An 11,919-nucleotide genomic window follows, 5' to 3' on the forward strand; every position below is an offset into this window, starting at 1 on the left:
ACCAAAGACTTCCTGACCTTGGACTCTGATGACTCTGGAAAAGGTGAGGCTGATACAAATTCAATTCATGATGGAGGAAGGACTTTGAGTTCTTCCCAACCTCCACCATGTCATTCATTCCCTTCAAAAACAAAAGACTAACACTAATAGGAACCAAATGATTGAAGAATTGGGTGGGAAATCAAGAGATTATCTGAACCAGTGGTATCAAATGGGTAGAAATGGATTCTGGACGCTGTATATTAACATCAAAACCCTCAAATTTTAATTTTTTTTAAAAATAACTTTTTATTGACAGAACCCATGCCAGGGTAGTTTTTTACAGCATTTTCCCTTGCATTCACTTCTCTTCCTATTTTTCCCCTCCCTCCCTCCCTCCACCCCCTCCCCCAGATGGCAAGCAGTCCTTTACATGTTAAATAGGTTACAATTCAAATTTTAATTTTAACTTAATTTATTTAAAATTAAATAATTTAATCAACATAATAAATTTTAATTTAATTAAAATGTTAATTTATATTTTTATTCATTTGTTAATCATTTCCCGATTTTAATATATCATAGGTCTTATTCTGGAGTTTTGAGCTCTACAGAGGGCCCTCACACCTCTATGACACCTCAGTAGACCTGTAGTCTTTTATATGGGAACTGAGTAGCCAGAGATTGAGAAAATGGGTTGAATCCAACCCTTCCCAGGAAACCAGTAGTTCTACTGGTCTCAAACTTCACCACACCTACCATTCTCTCCTTATGGCTCCCCTTCAGCTCCTTCTTCTTCTGAACTGGCTCTTCCTCAAGGCAGTTATTACCTAACTACAACCATAAACTTACAGCTTCAGCAGTACATCAATATTAGGAAAATCTCGACCCCACCCCACCCTCGCCTGTCCCTTTGTGGCTTTGGCAGATTCTTCTCAAAGGGCAAGACTGTGTTTACAGCACAAGTCCCACCTTCCCTCTCAGTTTGGGGTGGGATAGAACAAGTTGAATCATCAGCTTTAAAACTAGAAGGGATCTTAGGAGATCATCTACTAACTCTAAACCTTGTTTTATAAGGAAACTGAAGCCCAGCGTGGGGGAAGTCACTTCCTCAAGTCACTCACACAAGAACAGAGCTCCATTCAAACCCAAGTTTTTGTTTGTTGCCCAAATGGCTGTTATTTTATTTTGCCAAGCAAAAAAATTCTTTTTATGCCCCTACCTTTACCCTCTAAACAAGTCTGGTGCTGGACACAGTCTGAAGTGTAAAGAACCCTGAATATGCAGGCATGATGATGGGGATTGGGAGAGCGGTTTGTAGTTTATAGCTTGAAATCACAATGCTGTTCTTTGCCAAAAAATACATTGTATTCATATGGAAAGATCATAGACAAAATCTAAAGATTATTTTGGGACATGCTTTTTTGGGGGGAACAACTTTTAATAGAGGATCAGAAGGAGGAGGGGAAAGAATAGGGTTGAGGTGATGTGGTTCTAGTGGTAGCGAAGAATTGATGTGAGAAATTCCCTCTGGTCTTAGGGCAGGTCCAACGTAAAAGAATTCACAAACCTGAAATCTTAGTGGCAAAAAAAGGAAGTTTTATTTTTCACTAAAAAGTTCTTTCTTAGTGGACAAGTGAAGAGATTTGCAAAAAATGTGTTAACAGAAACCTATTTTATGAGCAGATTTTGGGGACTGGGAGGCCAGTTTGCGCTGATTATCAGAACAAGATCTTCCAATTGAATGAAATCACTTTTAAGGCTTTTCCCAAAATTTGGAATTTCCTGAATGGGGATCCAGCTACCCCAAAAGCTCGATGGGGGATGATTTGCCTCAGAAAAGGCCTGTCTGGAAAGTATGTCCCCTCCCAGACTCTCTGGAGTCTGAGACCCAGAATCTCCCTTTTTTTACAGATCAAAGGGGACATAGTTTCATAGTGATTATTTTACAGATTAAAGGGACACAGTTTCAGAATTCATCCCACAAGGAGTGTAATGAGATTGATGAGGTCTAGATTTGGGGTACCTAAATGAAATTAGGGTTTAGTTGAGGTCCAGTGGCAGGTCCGGGATAGGGAGTCAAATATAGCCCCCCTGCAACCTCCTTGGATTTGGCACAAGGATATGGTGGTAAATGAGGTCTAGTAGTCGCTGCCACGCGAGTCCCCAATAAAAGTATGTATTGGCCTGAAAAGCTAGATTGATAAAAGAGGTTTATTATTGGGTTTGGAAGCAAGGTTAAACTATAGTTAAGGAAATAGGTGAAGACAGAGATAAGGAGGGCCCCGGAAAGAGGGTCCAGTGGACAGAAAGTCCTGACATGGCTAGCATATTTGGGACCTCTGCCAAGAGAGGGTCCCAGCGTGTCCCTTTTATAATGGGGGAGTTAGCTAGAGGGGCTTTGGGGTGTAGCCCCAATTGACTCAGATTGGAGAGCTGGGACAGGCCCAAATCTTCTATTGGAATACAAAGGGATCAGGATTTGTGATTTAAAGGGTAATTACATTAACTGGGGGGAGGGGGGATTTGGGAATCATAAGGAAAGGAATCTTTCCCGCATCAGGATGATTTAGACTGGCTTTACAAAACAATAACCTAACTCCCTTTTGTATATGATTATGGTTGATAGAGTTCACATTATAATTGTCTTAACTATGCTAATAAGACAGTCTGGGAAAACTGACCTTTTTTGTGTACTGATAATTGATAATAGAAACTGAATAGGTTTGCTTTAGCATTTCCTGACAAGAGAACAGAACAGGTTCATATCTCAGTGATATCTGAGTTCCAATCCTGCTTCTTCCACTTATTTGCATAGCTTAGGCAAGCAAGTGACAAGCATTTATTAATCATCTACTGTGTGCTGAAGGATGAGGATACAAAGACAAAAATGAAACGGGCCTTCAAGGACCTTTCTATGGGGAGAATGACTTCACCTTCCAGCCCTATTTCCTTATCTATAAAAGGAGCAGATTAGAAAAGTGAACAATGAAGTTGCCAATTGATTTAATAGCTTATGATTTAGACACCTACTTGTTGCAGTGGATAGAGAGCTGGGTTTGGAGTCAAGCAAGACCTGAATTTAAATCCTAATGAAGAAGGGACCCTGAAACTCTCTAAAATTCCTTGAAGAAGAGATTCTCCTTGAACCCTGTCTGTGGGACCCCGCCTACAGAGGAAACAAGATAAACAGCTTCATTCTGTTATCTAGGTGGGATTGGTTCAGTCCAGAGCTAAAAGAATTCCAATCCTATTGAATTAAAAAGACTCATTCAATTTTATTCAAATTTAGCTCAAGCTGGTGCTTATAGCCAAAGCTCCTATTATAAAAGAGCCTATTCTAAACTCATTTCTTTGCAGAGGTTTTAAATATGCTATGCCATGCTATGCTCCACTATGCCATGCTATGCCCCACTATGCCATGCTATGCCAAGGAAGCCTCTACCCACTGGAATAATATTTTCTTCCAGTATTACCCTCTCTTTATCCTCACCTATTTCCCTAACAAGACTTTATTCCTCTCTGTCAGGATTTCTCTAGACTTTTCTTCTCTGTCAGACTTTGCCTCAAAGGAACTCAGACTTTCTATTCTTGCATAGTAAAGGCTGACTCCAAATGCCTATAATAAACCTTTTTTTTTTTTTTTTATCATTCTAGCCTTTTTGGGTCTATCTCTGCACCACCAGAAGGGGTTCCCCAAAACTTCCTACCCTTGTGCCAAATCTCAAGTTGTTGCAGGGGAGCCAGACCTCTCCATTTAGTTCCCTGAACCCCAAACCTGCCATTAGCCCATACCATTTAACTCCCTGACCACCAGAAACCCTAATCTCATTTTGGTTTCCTAAATCTAGACCTCATTTGGTTTCCTGACAAAAGGGAACCCCAAAACCTAAACCTCATCTCTGCCAGTGACATGTATCAACTGTGTGATCCTGGACAACTAACTTATCCTTCTTTAGTCTCAATTCTCTCTTCTGTAAAATGGGAAAGATAATAGCAACTAATTCTGGTTGTTTCAAAACTGTGGTAAGTCTCAAATGAGATGACTTACATATATAAAGTATTTCTCCTAAAATGCTGTATAAGTGCTAGTTCTTACATTATCAAGTTGTAATTTTATGAATGCAGCAAGAATTATATACACATGGAAAATGTTGGTTTTGATTAAAAAATATAAATTATCAAAATTATTTTGTATCAGATATCTCCAACAAGGATTTGCTATGTAAGATACACAAACTAACAGAGATAAATAAGATGAAGAGGTACTCACCAATAAATATATGGTCAAAAGATAGGAACAATTCTCCTAATATTCAGTCATGTCTGAGTCTTCACAATCCCTTTGGGGGTTTTCTTGGCAAAGATACTGAAGTAGTTTGTCATTTTCTTCTCCAGCTCATTCTACCAATAAGGAAACCAAGGCAAACAGAGTGATGTGTCCTGCCCAGGGTCATAATAAGTGTCTGAAGCCAGATTTGAACTCAGGAAGACATGTCTTCTTAACTTCAGATTCCATTCTCTGTCACCTAACTGCCCTACAAAATGACTAAAATAATATAAATATGGCAAAAACAAGCATGACAAAACAAATGAAAATGAATGTTGCAAATTTTTTTTAATAACTTTTTATTGATAGAACTCATGCCAGGGTAATTTTTTACAGCATTATCCCTTGCATTCATTTCTGTTCCGATTTTTCCCCTCCCTCCCTCCACCCCCTCCCCCAGATGGCAAGCAATCCTTTACATGTTGAATAGGTTACAGTATATCCTGGATACAATATATGTGTGCAGAACCGAACAGTTTTCTTGTTGCACAGGGAGAATTGAATTCAGAAGGTAGAAATAACCCGGGAAGAAAAACAAAAATGCAAGCAGTTTATATTCATCTCCCAGTGTTCTTTCTTTGGGTGTAGCTGCTTCTGCCTATCTTTGATCAATTGAAACTGAATTAGCTCTCTTTATAGGAGAGATCCACTTCCATCAGAATACATCCTCAAACAGTATCATTGTTGATCTCCTGGTTCTGCTCATTTCATTTAGCATCAGTTCGTGTAAGTCTCGCCAGTCCTCTCTGTATTCATCCTGCTGGTCATTCCTTACAGAACAATAATATTCCATAACGTTCATATACCACAATTTACTCAACCATTCTCCAATTGATGGGCATCCATTCATTTTCCAGCTTCTAGCCACTACAAACAGGGCTGCCACAAACATTTTGGCACATACAGGTCCCTTTCCCTTCTTTAGTATCTCTTTGGGGTATTAGCCCAGTAGAGACACTGCTGGATCAAAGGGTATGCACAGTTTGATAACTTTTTGAGCATAGTTCCAAATTGCTCTCCAGAATGGCTGGATGTGTTCACAATTCCACCAACAATGTATCAGTGTCCCTGTTTTCCCACATCCCCTCCAACTGAATGTTGCAAAATTACAAAGACCAAGAAAAAAAGCTTACCTGCCAATCCTGTGCATAATGAGGGTCCAAGAGCATTGCTTGGTTGGTTGTTGTCCCTCATTCTCAAAGAGGAACAAAATAACATCATTATGTTAGAGTAAAGTTAGTGTGTCTGCCTGGGTGATCAGACCAGTATGAGCTCAGAATGCACAGGTCAGACACAAATAGTTCCTTTGAACATTTCAAGTGGATTCTCCAACAAATGCTGACTTTGTGCATCTCACATTTCTTTTGGGCTAATGCAATTCTGCTTTGCTCATTGAGCACAGCACCTTCTCGAATAAGAGCATGCCATGCTGGATTGTTCTGTGCCAGTGTCTCCCATGTCATACAATCAATTCTAAAGTTCTTAAATGAGACTGTGAGAGTGTCCTTATATAACTTTTGCTGACCATCTTGTGAGCACTTGCCCTGTGTGAGTTCTCTATAAAATAGTCTTTCTGGCAAGCATACATTTGGCATTTGAATACTGGTATTTGAACAATGGTGCGCTCTCTGAAGTAATGTTTTAGTTAGAGGAAAGACTTCAGTGTCTGGTGTCTATTCTGCCAGGTGATCTTAAGAATCTTCCTAAGACAATTCAAATAGAAGTGATTCAGCTTCCTGGCATGGTGCTGGTATACATCCAGATTTCACAGGCATACAACCATGAAGTCAGCACAACTACTCTGAGACCTTCAGTTTGGTAGTCAGTCTAACACCACTCCTCTCCCATACTTTCCTTCAGAGCATCTCAGACACTAAGCTAGCTCTGACAATGCATGTATCAACTTCATTATCAATGTGAACATCCTGGAAAATATACTGCAGGGTAAGTTATCCACATCATTCAAAACTTCTCCATTTGCTGTAACCAATAATTCTACATATGGATGGTATATTCCTGGCTGGAGTATTTATATTTTCTTGGTGTAAATTATTAGGTCAGTATTAGCACAAGCAACAGAGAATCAACCAATGCTTCATTGCATCCCAGCTTCAGAGGCTACATTGAGTGCACAGACAGCTGTAAACCAAAAACCTTGCAGCAACACTCTCTCCACTTTAATTTTGACCTGCAGTCTTTTCAAGTTGAAGAATTTACCACCAGTGTGGTAGTTGACTTTGATGCCAAGTGTGTCCTCATTGAAGACTTATTACAACATAACTGAAAACATCAGGCTAAAAAGCATGGGAGCAAGCACACAGCCTTATTTCACTCCCCCGGTGACTGGGAAAGCTCAAGAGTACTGTCCATTGTTCAAAATTTGGACAAGCACAATGCCTATGGCATCAGATTTTTTTTTTTAATTAAAGCTTCTTATTTTCAAAACATATGCATGGATAATTTTTCAACATTGACTCTTGTATAGCTTTGTGTTTCAGATTTTCTCCTCCTTCCCTAAGATGGTAAGCAATCCAATATATGTTACACATGCTAAAATATATATTAAATCCAATATATGTAAACATACTTATACAATTCTCTTGTTGCACAAGAAAAATCAGATTAAAAAGGAAAGAAAATGAGTAAGAAAACAAAATGAAAGTGAACAACAACAAAAGGAACAAGAATGTTATGGTGTGATCCATACTCAGTCCCCACAGTCCTCTCTCTAGGTGCAAATGGCTCTCTTCATCACAAGATAATTAAAACTGCAGACAAGATTAGAAGGGAAGCAATAAATTGGGAAAACATTTTTACAGTCTTTTACATTTTACAGTTTTACAGGGAAAAACATTTCCAAAATATAATTTATAAGAAATCAAGCTATTCTCCAATTGATAAATGGTCAAAGGATATGAACAAACAATTCTCAGATGAAGAAATTGAAACAATTTCTAGCCATATGAAAAGATGCTCCAAGTCATTATTAATCAGAGAAATGCAAATTAAGACAACTCTGAGATATCACTACACACTTGTCATACTGGCTAGAGTGACAGGGAAAGATAATGTGGAATGTTGGAGGGGATGTAGGAAAAAAAATTGATTTTTTTTTTGGTGGGGACATTGATACATTGTTGGTGGAATTGTGAACACATCCAGCCATTCTGGAGAGCAATTTGGAACTATGCTCAAAAAGTTATCAAACTGTGATCCAGCACTGTTACTACTGGGCTTATATCCCAAAGAGATACTAAAGAAGGGAAAGGGACCTGTATGAGCAAGAATGTTTGTGGCAGCCCTCTTTGTAGTGGCCAGAAACTGGAAACTGAATGGATGCCCATCAATTGGAGAATGACTGAATAAATTGTGGTATATGAATATTATGGAATATTATTGTTCGGTAAGAAATGACCAACAGGATGATATCAGAAAGGCCTGGAGAGACTTACACAAACTGATGCTGAGTGAAACGAGCAATACCAGGAAATCATTATATAATTCAACAATAGTACTATATGATGATCAATTCTGATGGACCTGGCCATCTTCAGCATTAAGATGAACCAAATCAGTTCCAATGGAATAGTAATGAACTGAGCCAGCTACACCCAAAGAAAGAACTCTGGGAGATGACTAAGAATCATTACATTGAATTCCCAATCCCTATATCTTTGCTTGCCTGCATTTTTTATTTCCTTCACAGGCTAATTGTACAATATTTCAGAGTCCGATTCTTTCAAAATAACGGTTTGGACATTTATACTTATTTTGTATTTAATTAATACTTTAATATATTTAACATGTATTGGTTATCCTACCATCTAGGGGAGGGGGTTGGGGGGAAGGAGGGGAAAAATTGGAACAGAAGGTTTGGCAAATATCAATGCTGTAAAATTACCCATGTAAATAAAAAGCTATTTAAAAAAAAAAAAGATCATTGGAACTAGCCTGAATCAGCTCATTGTTGGAAAGAGTCACTTCTATCAGAATTGATCATCGTATAATAATGTACAGGTATTTCTGTGTACAATGATGTCCTGCTTCTGCTCACTTCACTTAGCATCAGTTCATGTAAGTCTCTCCAGGCCTCTCTGAAATCATCTTGCTGGTCATTTCTTATATAGCAATCTAGTGCTTGACAAACCTAAAGACCCCAGCTTTTGGGATAAGAATTCACTATTTGACAAAAACTGCTGGGAAAATTGGAAATTAGTATGGCAGAAAGTAGGCATTGACCTACACTTATCACCATATACCAAGATAAGGTTGAAATAGGTTCATGATTTACACATAAAGAGTGATAGTATAAGCAAATTAGAACATAAGCTAGTTTACCTCTCAGATTTGTGGAAAAGGAAGGAATTTGTGACCAAAGAAGAACTGGAATTCATAATTGGATATCAAATGGATAATTTTGATTATATTAAGGTATGCAAACCTTAATTTGTACATACAAAACTAATATAGACAAGAAGGGAAGCAATAAATTGGGAAAACATTTTTATATTTAAGAGTTCTGATAAAGGCCTTGTTTCTAAAATATAAAGAGAATTGGCTCAAATTTATAAGAATTCAAGCCATTCTCCAGTTGATAAATGGTCAAAGGATATGAACAGACAATTTTCAGATGAAGAAATTAAAACTATTTCTAATCATATGAAATCACTCAAAATCACTATTGATCAGAGAAATGCAAATTAAGACAACTCTGAGGTACCACTGCACAACTATCAGATTGGCTAAAATGACAGGAGAAGATAATGACAAATGTTGAAGGGGATGTGAGAAAACTGGGACACTGATACATTGTTGGTGAAACTGAACAGATCCAACCATTCTGGAGAGCAATTTGGAACTATGCTTAAAAGATTATCAAACTGTGCATACCCTTTGATCCAGCAGTGTTACTATTGGGCTTATATCCCGAAGAGATCCTAAAGGAGGGATCTTACACTTGTATGTGCAAGAATGTTTGTGGCAGCCCTCTTTATAGTGTCAAGGAACTAGAAGCTAAGTGGATGCCTACCAGCTGAAGAATGGCTGAATAAGTTATGGTATATGAATGCTATGGAATATTATTGTTCCATCAGATTTTTTAAAAAAATGTAATGGTTGAAATTTTTTTCTCTTTAAAAGAAAAATTTAAAACTTTGACATAAGACTTATCTTTGTGATGGGGAGAGAGAGAGAGAGATGAAGGGGGATATATAGACATGTACAAATGATACAAATAAATATCTATTTTTAATGCAAAAAGTGTAGATTATTTACTTTCCATTGCTGATTTGAATCAACATTTTAAAACTATAACTAAAATAATAAGAGGCAGCGCTGCATAATGGATAGACTCTTAGTCAGAAATGCAATTTTCCTTGTAATGTGGGGCAAGTCACTTCTCAATGTGATAGGCAATTCTCTACCTTCACTATCAGATTGAAATTAGAGGATGTGGGTTCTAATTCTACCTCTGCCTCTACTACTTCTTTAATTTTGAATAAATCATGTCACTTCTCTTGGTTTTCTCAGTTGCCAAATAAAGAGGTTGTCCTATAGGTCAGGGCTTCTTAAACTTTTTCCACTTGCAACCTCTTTTTGCCAAAAATTTTTTATGCAACCCAAGCATAGATATATAAAGTAGGTATGCAAATCAAACATTTACTGATAACAAATCATAATTTCATGACTCTCACATTCAGTTATACAGCTCTATATGGGTGGCAACCCAGTCTAAAAAGCTAAATAACCTCTAAGAACTGTTTATTTATGTATGTACTTATTTTATATGATACATAATGATGAGGTCCTGAATAGTGTGTTGGTCAGAGAGAAATTAAAGAACTGATCCCTTAAATAAGCAGGGAGAAAGCACTGATAGAGATCAGTTTAGCTCTATGATCCCACCCTCTCAGGAGGTATAGTCTGAAATCCACGTTATGTCAAACTCCTGAAACCACCTCTGTAGAGGTCTCCAGCAGTCTCACCTTGCCATATCCTGTGAACAATCCCAGTCAAGTCCCTGAGGTTACATTTTCCCTATAAAATCTACTTTTGGGCCATCCCATGGCTGCTTTGGGTCAGCCTGCCATGACACTCTATCTCAGGGTGTCTTTCTTCTTACCCCTCCTTCATGCCAGGAGGTATCTCTCTTAACTCCATTATGTTTTTCAACTCCACTTTTCCTCCTTAAAGCTAGCTAACTCTTTTGGCGGGCTGGGTCTCTTTCAGGATTTAGCCTGTCAGCTAAGCACATGCCCCAGCCTCATGGGTTCTCCCAGGTGATTGTGAGTTCCATTGAGGAATTTGTCTTTCATGTGTTCTCCCAACTCTGTTTCATACTTACCATTTTGGGTGTCTATGTAGCCCTTCATTTTGTAACTTATTCCCCTAAATAAGTCTACCTTTTGCCAAAGAGAATGATTATTGTGAATTCTTCACATGACTGAACCTCAACTTTTGGTGCCTATCATCATCTAGTACAGGGGTTCTCCAACTTTTTAAATAGGCGGCCAGTTCACTGTCCCTCAGACTGTTGGAGGGCCAGACTAGTAAAAACAAAAACTTTGTTTTGTGGGCCTTTAAATAAAGAAACTTCATAATCCTGGGTGAGGGAGATAAATGTCCTCAGGTGCTGCATCTGGTCCGTGGGCCATAGTTTGAGGACCCCTGAAGTATCTACATCAACCATATCATTTTGGTACCAAAACTCATCACATCTATTTATTTTTTCATGTAGTTGTGACAAGTGAAAGAAGGATTTTTTGAGGTCTTTTATTATATATATTAACGTGGTCTTTAACAAATGTTTGAGAACCTATGAGAATTTTATAAAATGTAATTTACTGAATAATATATTGGTTTATGTTTACCCCTAATACAGGGTGAAAGGATTTACTGATACCAATGATGAAACTTATATGTGGGGGAGGCATGGAAAAGTGAACTAAAGTAATATTATAACACGTTTTCATTTTAAAAAACTTTTTTTTTTTTTGAGAGGCAGTCTTGGCTTAGTGACAACAAAGCTTACTTTAGAGCCAGAAAAATGCTGGTTCAATTCTACACTCTCCAGCATATTGTCTGAGGGACCCTTTTCAGTATGCTAGGTATTTTCTAATTATGAGTTGCAGAGAGGGTATCATCTGCAATGGAGTTAGTTCCCACCCTATTTTTCTGATATCATCTTTATTTCTGAATCTACTTTCACCTTCTACTGTCCCTTCTTTTTAACAATGATTTTAAAATGAAGAAGAAAAAAAGCAATACAGCCAAGCAGATAAAACATCTAACTCTATTGTATAATTAATTATAGTCCCCTACATCTGTAAATAAGGCAGGTACCACCTTGTCTTTTTTTATCACATTGCCTATAATTTTAATAAAGAAGCTTTATTATTTTTAAATATTAAAATTATGAACTTGACAGACAAGAAAACACGATCATTTCCATGTACAAAATACAGAAAAAGAGACGTGTATGAAACTATGAAGCTCAGTTATTCTGTATATTGCTCAGAATGTTTCTCTTTTTAATGGAAGAAAATATATTTCTCTTCCCTCTCCTTTTCCCAATCACTGCCTTTCTAATTGGCATTGAGTCATTGAATTCA

Source organism: Antechinus flavipes, chromosome 1, assembly GCF_016432865.1.
Source record: "Antechinus flavipes isolate AdamAnt ecotype Samford, QLD, Australia chromosome 1, AdamAnt_v2, whole genome shotgun sequence".
Classification (NCBI taxonomy): domain Eukaryota; kingdom Metazoa; phylum Chordata; class Mammalia; order Dasyuromorphia; family Dasyuridae; genus Antechinus; species Antechinus flavipes.